The following is a 9988-nucleotide window of genomic DNA, read 5'->3' on the forward strand; positions in this document are numbered from 1 at the left end:
ATTTGAGTTCAAACACTTCCGAAGATGTGTCCGAATCCCTCAAAGCAGGGCTCTGATACCAACTTGTAACGACCCAATTTTTCACGTCCAAAAATTTTGTTTTAAAAACATTACTTTAGAAAATATTAATAACTAAAAACATCGTTTGATCAACCACAACATAAAGTGAACCATGTCTAAAAACCAAATCATACAACTAATCAAAATATCAGAGTATCAATCCCAGTGAAGCTCGTAGCTGCGGAAACAAGGGAGTGTGTGTGTGTGACATGCTGCTACCGCGCCAGCTCCTTTCCCCTAGCTGAGGAGGTACCTGAAACCAAAACTGAAACTGTAAGCACAAAGCTTAGTGAGTTCCCCCATAATACCCCATACCATGCAACATATAACAACCAATGTTCAGCTAGGAGTTACGGGCCTTGCCCACACTCGGGAAGATACGGGCCCTGCCCACACTTCGCTAGCCGGGAGATACGGGCCTCGCCCACACTTGTGAAGATACGGGCCCTGCCCACACTTCGCTATCTGGGAGATACGGGCCTAGCCCACACTCCAACCTCGGAGAGATACGGGCCCTGCCCACACTCAACCGTTAACCCATAACATACAAGTATCACGCAGACAACAAGTATAAGCAACTCTATCATATTAACACATATATCATACTTGACTAAACCCAGAGATACGGGTTCGGCCCACACTCTAGTACTAGCATCTCGTCTACACGGGTCGGCCTTGGTGCCTTAGACCCGTTCCTACTGGAAAGGAAACTCACCTCGAATTAGCTGCTGGTCTGTGTGGGAATTGATCACCTACTACTGTTGTTGCTGCTCCGGAAACCCTCCGGCTGCAATTCCCACAATATACTCAATCAAACACTGCTCGCTGACCTTTAGGTAAAATGACAATTTTACCCCTGAACTTGCCCTAAGCCAAAGCCAGATTCAACTTTCAGTTGACCCGACTCGCCGAGTTGGCTTTCCAACTCGCCGAGTCCCTACCCAAACGACTGCCCTGAAACCCGATCCTACCCGTCGAGTTAGGCGACGACTCGACGGGTTCACCTTCTTAACCAATATTCAAGTCCTTCATTCTACTCGCCGAGTTGTATGAACAACTCGCCGAGTTCATCTTCATCCGAAGAACACTTATGCTAAGACTAGCCGAGTTGTATGAACAACTCGCCGAGTCTGTTCTTGATTTAAGGAGATTGCCTAGAACTCGCCGAGTACCTCCATGGATGAGTTAAGCTTCCGACTCACTGAGTCACACCCCGTGACTCACTACTCACTCGACACTACGAAAGCGGGACAAACTCGGAGACTCGCGAACAGACTCGCCGAGTCATATGAACGACTCGCCGAGTCGCTGCCATGCACCTACTGAATACACGGATTTGCTCGATTCCAGTCCATGCCATTCATAGATCTAGACTTCTAGGACACTAATCACACGTAAAGTTTCCAACTTTACGTGTGGATATTCACCAATATGGATTTTAGGGCTCAAAATGTCTCAAAAGGGTAGATCTAGGGCTAACAAGCAACATGGGGCCATAAAGCTAACAGATCTGAGCTCCTGGAGCTCAATCTTGCCTAGATCCAGAGGCCAAACATCTTATTACGACATACAATGCACATACAAGCTTGGGGATTTGACCAAGAAGGACCCAAATGAAGTTTTAAGCATAGAATCAAGGGGAAAACGGGTTATACCTCAAAGGAACTGCTGGAAGAACACAAATAATGCCTGGATGGCTTCCCTTCTTCTGGATCTACTTCCTTCCTCCTTCCAAACCTTCAAAAACACACACACTAACCTCAAACTCTCAAAGAATAGCTTAGAACGAGAGATACAGGGCTTTAAGGGTCAATGGGGGCCGGCTTAGGGCTGATAAGTCCTTTAAATAGGGTGCAAACCCCTGAAACTTAGGGTTTCATCCAACAGCTATGACTCGCCGAGTCCAGGATATGGACTCGCCGAGTCGCCAACTTAAACGTGTCCTGGGTCCCGCATCCACTCGGCGAGTCGGACCTATGACTCGCCGAGTCCAAGGCTAAAAGAAAGGAAATACTCAGATAACATTTACGTACTAGGAACCGGGTGCTACACTACTCAAACAATTGAATTAAGAAATTTTTCAAGAAGCCTTTTAATCCAAAAGGAAAGGCTACTGATGCGAAGAGTGGAGTCACAAAAACTGGAGGAGAGGAGAGGCAGAAAATGGAGAAAGCTGAGGAAAAACAAAAAGATGCGAAAGAAGTGAAGAAGTTGAAAGGTGACTTAGGAATTTACTGTCACTACTGCAATGGTGCGAATCACTTCGCAGTCGATTGCATGTTGCGAAAGAAAGAAGAGAAGAAGGAAAAAGTTAAAGATGAAGCATACTATTCTGAAAAGATTGAAGAGATACGTGCTAAGACTAAAGGAGTGTCTCTGGTTGCGAAAGGTGAAACTGATGATGAAGAGAGTGGTACGTATCAGATCTGGTCTTTAGGATCTGATGACGAGGAAATGAGGCATCCCACACATGGAGCCATGTTCGCAAGTTTTGAAGATTGCGAAGAGGAAATTTCAGGGAGGTGCTTCGTATCCAAATCCACGGACAAATCACCCATGACCACCAAGGTACGTCTTATACTTGAATCTTTTAATATTCCTTTATCTGCTTATGATGCTGAACTCACTTCATTTGATGATACTGTGGCTTATTTTGATTCTGTAATTGTGTCTGCTAGTACTGAAGCTCAAAAATTAAATATGCAACTAGGAGAGACACGAAGAGAATTAGAAATAAAAAGAAGCAGAGTAGACAAACTTGAATTACAGCTCAAAAATGTAAATTGTGATAAGGATAATCTTACAAATGATGTTAGGTTATTACTTGCACAAAGGAACATATATTGTAATTATGCTAAAATCTTGTATGCAAAATTAACTGCTTTACATCATTCTTCGGATATTAGCAAAGAACAACATAAGAAACTTTTACCTTTTCTTGAATATGAATGTGAAAAAGTTGATGTTGTTTCTTATGATTGCGAAAGTACAATTGCTCAATTTGACAAAATACCTGATGATAGAGATGCATATGGTATTGTCAAAATTAATGAATTCTTGAATGCTGATGAGTTGGTTGACATTGTCAATGAAAGTTTGACAAAGAGTGAACAAGTGAAAATCTTAAAGAAAACTGAAAATTCAACTCTTGACTCTCCACTCAATTATGTTGATGTCAATGACAATTCAGATAATATGAGTGAGATCAGTGAAATTGAAGAAGAAGAAGAGGTTGATTGTTCTAAATTGTCAATCATTAATATCACATCTAAGATCAAAGGTAAAGAAATAATAGTTGATTCGATAGTTAAGGATGAAACTGATAAACCTTCTACTTCGCAACATAATAATTTTGATAATGTGGAGGTTGAAAGCTGGAAATCTGATGAAAATGATGAAAACAAAGAGGGTGTGAAGGATACACCTGTGACACCTCCAAGAGTTGTTGTGAATCAAGTGTTTGATAATACAAAAGAATTTGACAAAATTCTAAATGAAAAAGGTGTCCATTATTTGGAAACCAACACTGTTGTCTATCCAAAATTTAAATGTACAGATGATATCATTTTTCCAAACCAAGTTTTTGTCACACCTGGAAATGTTGAGAACATTAAACCTGAATTTATCAAAATGGTTGAAAATGATAATCAAAAGTCATCAACCACAGGGTTCTTTTCAAATCAAAATATCGAAGAAAACAATTTAACAAAAAATTCTTATGTTTTCAAGAGAAAAAGTCATCACACAAATGGGTGGTTAAAGGTGAAAATGCAAACAAAGTTTTTGAAAAAGCTGAGAAATCAAAGGCTGAGGTGAAATTAAATTCTCACGAATTTAAATTGAGGGTTGGAAATTATTCAACAGAAAATAATGTTTCAAAAAGAAAAGCAAGAAAAGCAATTTTTTGGCAAGTTGTGTCTAATGATAAATCAAAAGTTGAAAAAAAAAACAAATTTCCAAACCAAAATCATCAAAATTTCAAAGCAAAAATACACAAACAGATACAAGTTTTCACAGACCAATGAATTCTGTTGACAAAATTCCATATGTTCGCAAATATGACAACAATCGAAAATTTGAGACTTCGCAAAAATTTGTGAATAATCAAAAGTTTCGAAATGTTGGCAAATTCATGAATACTTCATCACCTTTGAACAATTCCATCAAAGCTAAAGGGAAGTTGTCACCAAAACAACCAAATTTTCCAAATCCTTCAATTTCACAACCAACCAAAGTTTCATATTCAAAAGGAAAATCTGATGTCAATACAATCAATCGTTGGCTTGAAGGGAAAGGCAGACAATATCAAAGTGGAAAGTTTTCATAACAACAAATAAGAACTGCATTTGACAAGTTCGCAAATAGCTCTTCCACTACTAGTTCATCATCTCATAATTCGCAAATTCCAGTTCAAAAATGGAAACCCATTAACAAAGCTACGAATGTTGTGAAGGATGAGATTACAATCAATGGAAATCCTAAACTATTGAATGACTATGTTTCAATATCTAGATCAGATGATGTTGATATAATGGATTCTGTCACAAACAAAGTAAAAACATGGTTTTCAAATTCAAAGAATATTTTTCATTCTTCTAATGATGGACCCAATAAGTCTTGGGTTCCTAAATTCTTTCAATAAATGCAGGTGATGTGTGACAAGCAATACGATGCGAGATGGTATATTGATAGTGGTTGTTCTCGTCATATGACTGGAAGAAAGGAGAACTTGCGAGATTATAGAAGTTTGGAAAATGCTGGAGTAGTCAAATTTGGAAATAATCAAAAGTGTCAAGTGAAAGGTTATGGGAAAGTCACAAATGGACAGTTCACTGTAAACCGAGTTGCTTATGTTGAAGGTCTTCAACATAACTTGATTATTATTTCGCAACTTGTTGTGGGTACTGGTAATCAAGTTATATTCAATGAAGAAGGCAGTATCATTTCAAATGCGAAGACAAATGAAGTACTTCTCAAATCAAAAAGATATGGTGATATGTTTACATTAGACATCAAACCAATCATGGGCAAACCGGCTGTGTGTTTATTATCAAAAGCTTCTAATGATATTAGCTGGCTTTGGCATCGCAGATTGTCACATTTGAACTTTCACAACATTAACAAACTTGTCACTGAAGATTTAGTTCGAGGTTCACCAATATTAAAATTTGACAATGATACTTTGTGTGCAGCTTGCGAACAAGGAAAAAACATAGAAAAGGTCATCCAATTGTGATAGATTCAAAAATTGTGGAACCATTGGAACTTCTTCACATTGATTTATGTGGACCGTCGACTGTTGCTACAATCAATAAAAAACGGTACATTTTAGTTATTGTTGATGATTTTTCTCGATTCACATGGGTACATTTTCTCAGGTTAAAATTAGAAGTTGCTCAGACAATGATTGGCTTTATCAAAAAGATTGAGATTAGCCTGAAAAAGAGTGTTTGCAAAATTAAGAGTGATAATGGTTCTGAATTTAAAAATCAAACTCTTGATTATTTTCTCACAAGCAAAGGTATTTCGCATAATTTTTCATCACCATACACTCCTCAACAAAACAGTGTTATTGAACGAAGAAATCGATCATTATGCGAAGCAGCCAGAACCATGTTAACATATGCGAATCTACCTCAATATCTTTGGGCTGAAGCAGTTTCTACTGCATGTTTCACACAAAATCGATCACTCATTCATCGAAGATTCAATGTTACTCTATATGAAATAATCAACAATAGGAAACCTAATGTCAAATTCTTTCATGTCTTTGGTTGCAGGTGTTTTATAATGAATCTCAAAGACAATTTGTCTAAGTTTCAAGCTAAAGCTGATGAAGGCATATTCTTAGGATATGCGCACAATTCAGTGGCATACAGAGTGCTCAACAAAAGAACAAGAAAAATTGAAGAAACTTTCAATTTAACATTTGATGATTACTATCTTAAACAAACAGATAGTAAATTTGAAAATAAATCAATACTTGTTGATTCAAATACTCAAATTGATAATTCTGAAATAAATGATTTTGATTATGACTTAATTTTCAGAATTCCTGACAGGGCAATTAATGCAGAACATAATGCTCCTGATAATCAAACATCAAAATCCTCAAAACATACTGATGATTCAACAATTACTACAAGGTCAACATCTTGCGAAAGTGTGTCTGATGTTCGTATGGAGGGGGAGCATACGATCAACAATGCAGACAGTCAGCCAACTTTCGAGGGGGAGAATGAAAATAGGAATCATCAAGTTGAGGGGGGAGCATTCGCAAAATCAACAGGAACATCATTTTGAAGGGGAGCATCAAGATGAATATCATGTTGAGGGGGAGTAAGATGAAACAGAGACAATTAATCTTTATGAAAATGATGAGTTTCATGAACTAAATGATAATTTTTCTATTGCAGGATCTGAAAATGAAGATATGTATAAAGATGCACCATTAGAATTTGATCCTAATTTTCCACCACTTGAGAAATGGACAAAGAATCATCCCAAAGAACAGGTAATTGGAAATCCACAAGATGGTGTGTTAACAAGAGCTCAGATACGTGTGAAAAATGAAATACTGAATGCGAACCAAGAACTATGAATGTTTAATGTCTTTATTTCGAAAATAGAGCCAAAGACAGTAAAATATGCTATGGAACACTCAGATTGGGTTGTTGCTATGCAATCTGAACTGGCTGAATTTGAACGAAACAAAGTTTGGAGATTAATTCCTAAACCTTCTGATGTTTCAATTGTCGGATTAAAATGGATTTTTAAAAATAAAACCGACAAAGATGGCAATATTATTTGAAATAAAGCTAGACTAGTGGTTAAAGGTTATTCGCAACAAGAAGGAATAGACTATGAAGAAACATTTGCTCCTGTTGCAAGACTTGAAGCAGTTCGCATATTTTTAGCATATGCAGCACACAAAGACTTTGATGTTTATCAAATGGATGTTAAGTGTGATTTCTTAAATGGAGAACTTGAAGAAACAGTGTACGTTGAACAACCACCAGGATTCGTAAATGAGGAACATCCTAATCATGTCTACATTCTTAAATGAGGAACATCCTAATCATGTCTACATTCTTGACAAAGCTGTTTATGGGTTAAAACAAGCACCAAGAGTCTGGTACGCAACTCTTACAGATTTCTTGAAACAATCTAAATTTAAACAAGGATCAGTTGACCCTACTTTGTTTCGCAAGAAAATTGGGAATCATCTTATGCTTGTTCAAATTTATGTTGATGATATTATTTTTGGCTCAACTGACCAGCATTGTCAATTGAATTTGAAAATCTAATGAAAAGTCAATTTGAAATGAGCATGATGGGAAAGATTAATAATTTTCTTGGATTGAATATAAGACAGAACAGGGATGGAATCTTAATCAATCAAGAAAAATATACGAAGAACTTGCTTGAAAAGTTTGGAATGACAAATAGCACGAAACTAAGAGTACCAATGGCAGTGGGAACAAGACTAACTCCTTCGTTAGATGCTCCTGCTGTTGATTTAACACTTTATCGAAGCATGATAGGGTCTTTATTATACTTAACTGCAAGTAGACCTGATATTATGTTTACGGTTTGTAATTGTGCTAGATATCAAGCTAATCCCAGAGAACCTCATTTAACTGCAGTGAAAAATATTTTTCGCTATCTTAAGGGGACAATTTCGTTAGGACTTTGGTATCCTTCGAAATCAGGATTTTTCATTCAAGCTTTTTCAGATTCTGATCTAGGAGGATGTACTTTGGATAGGAAAAGTACAAGTGGTGGATGTCAATTGTTGGATGGAAAGTTGGTAAATTGGCAATCAAAGAAACAAACTTGTGTTGCAATTTCAACTGCTGAGGCTGAATACATTGCTGCTGCTGCTTGCACTTCGCAAATTATTTGGATTCAGAGTCAACTTCGTGATTATGCAATCAATATGAAAAAGATTCCTTTGTATTGTGATTCTCAAAGTGCAATTCGCATTTGTCATAATCCAGTACAACACTCAAAGACGAAACACATAGCTCTTAGATATCATTTTATCAAAGATCATGTGGAAGATGGGAATATTGAAATTCATTTTGTTAAATCCACTGAACAACTTGCTGATATTCTTACTAAACCTCTTGATGAAAAATCATTTGTCAGAATTTTAGCAAGTTTGGGGATGATTGACGTGAATTCAGTATCGAAATCTATCAGTCAAGGATGAAATGTTTGTTCAGAATCTCTGAATCAAAAGTGTTCAGAAGTTACTGTTCATTTAGCGGCTTCGCATGGCTTCGCATTTATTTTTAATGTTTTAAAATTTTTTTTCAACTAAGGTTAGATTTCTGATTTGTTTTTAATGTTTTAAATTTTTTTTGAAAAACCTGAAAAATCAAAAATATTTTCTTTTGATTTATTTATTTATTTATTTATTTTTTTGAAAAATTAAAAATCCAAAAAGATTTTATTTTGTTATGTTTTTATTTTTGTAAAATTCAAAAATCACAAAAATATTTTTGTTCTCTTGGTTTTTATAACATTGTGTGTTGTGAGATTAGTCCAGAGTTAAATACGAAGAGCTCATGCTTGTGTCTTCTAAGGGAAGGTATCAATTTTTTTTAAAAAAAAAAAACTAGTTAGGATGTCCCTAGAAGCATGCTGTTGTATGTAGACCAAAAGCCTCAACAAGATTCTATGTGTGAGAAAAGAAAGCTTTAATGAAATTATCACATGAAAATTTCTTCCCAAAAGGCTTATATTCGCATAAGTCAAAAGAGCTACCTTACTCTTCTCAAATGAGTTAAGAGTTTTCTGTTTTGTCCAATATAACAGAGGTACACTTCGATTCTTAACCAATCTTTTTATACCAAACAATCTTTCAATCCAAATTTTCGAAGAGATTTGTCCTTGAGGTCTTTGATCAAACCAATCAAAACCTAGACAAATCACAAGTTTGTGTTTATGATCTAACATCATGAGACCGTGATGAAAGTGAAACCCAAACATCATAAACCTTAAGGAATTGACGGGGAACATCGTTCCAGATTTTAACGAAACTTTTGTTTCAGTACCAAAAATTTCGAAACTCCCAATCATATTAAATTCGCATGTGTGGTCTTGATCAAACATTCGCAACCCACGATGTTTGTTACCCAACAAGATCCAGTTCAAAAAAATTTTAATATGATTTTTGTGTGAGTTTTATTCGCAAATCCTAGTCATGATAAATATTTTCAAAAGCCAACTTGTCACTGACTACACTGGTCATACAAGTAATTTCATTTACAATTTCTCACCTTATGTTAAGGCTGATATGTAATGAAGTTTGAAACCAACCCAAAATATCGTTTAAAAGAAGCCCTTCGATACTTATTTAAAAGTATTCGATTGTAATTCACGGGAAACTACACAAGTTGTTGATTATCTCTCCTGATGATTAAAGAAGCAACCTTTGCCTGAGGTTTAACTGCATTAATGTCAAATTAAAATTTTGACATCACAGAATTCCAAAATTTTTGTTTTGTTTCTCATCTTATTCTGTTGACACAATGCACACACGAAATCCTTGAGGTTCTGAGTAAAACAAACTCAGGCTGATGATTTCACAAATCTGGCATATGACTTCACTTTACATCCCAAAAGTGAAAGAGCCTTGCCTCCATGCGAAGGGTTTTAACGGTTCAGATTCTATAACGGGAAACTTGACAGGCTGTGTACTCAAGATGGTTGGTATTCTATCCGGTTTTCAAGGAGATGTGACAGTTACTTTTTGAAGCATGGTTATCTTTTGCAGTCATGATCTGATTTTCAAGGTGCCACATCGGATAACATTAAATACATCCCGCTTTAATTTCAAATCAATTTGGGTAAACTATAAAAGGGGGATCAAGAACAGTATATACGGTTACACGAACAGAACTTTCACAAACCTCCAAAG

This window comes from Lactuca serriola, chromosome 4 (assembly GCF_051521515.1).
Source record: "Lactuca serriola cultivar US96UC23 chromosome 4, Lser_US96UC23_V15, whole genome shotgun sequence".
Lineage (NCBI taxonomy): Eukaryota > Viridiplantae > Streptophyta > Magnoliopsida > Asterales > Asteraceae > Lactuca > Lactuca serriola.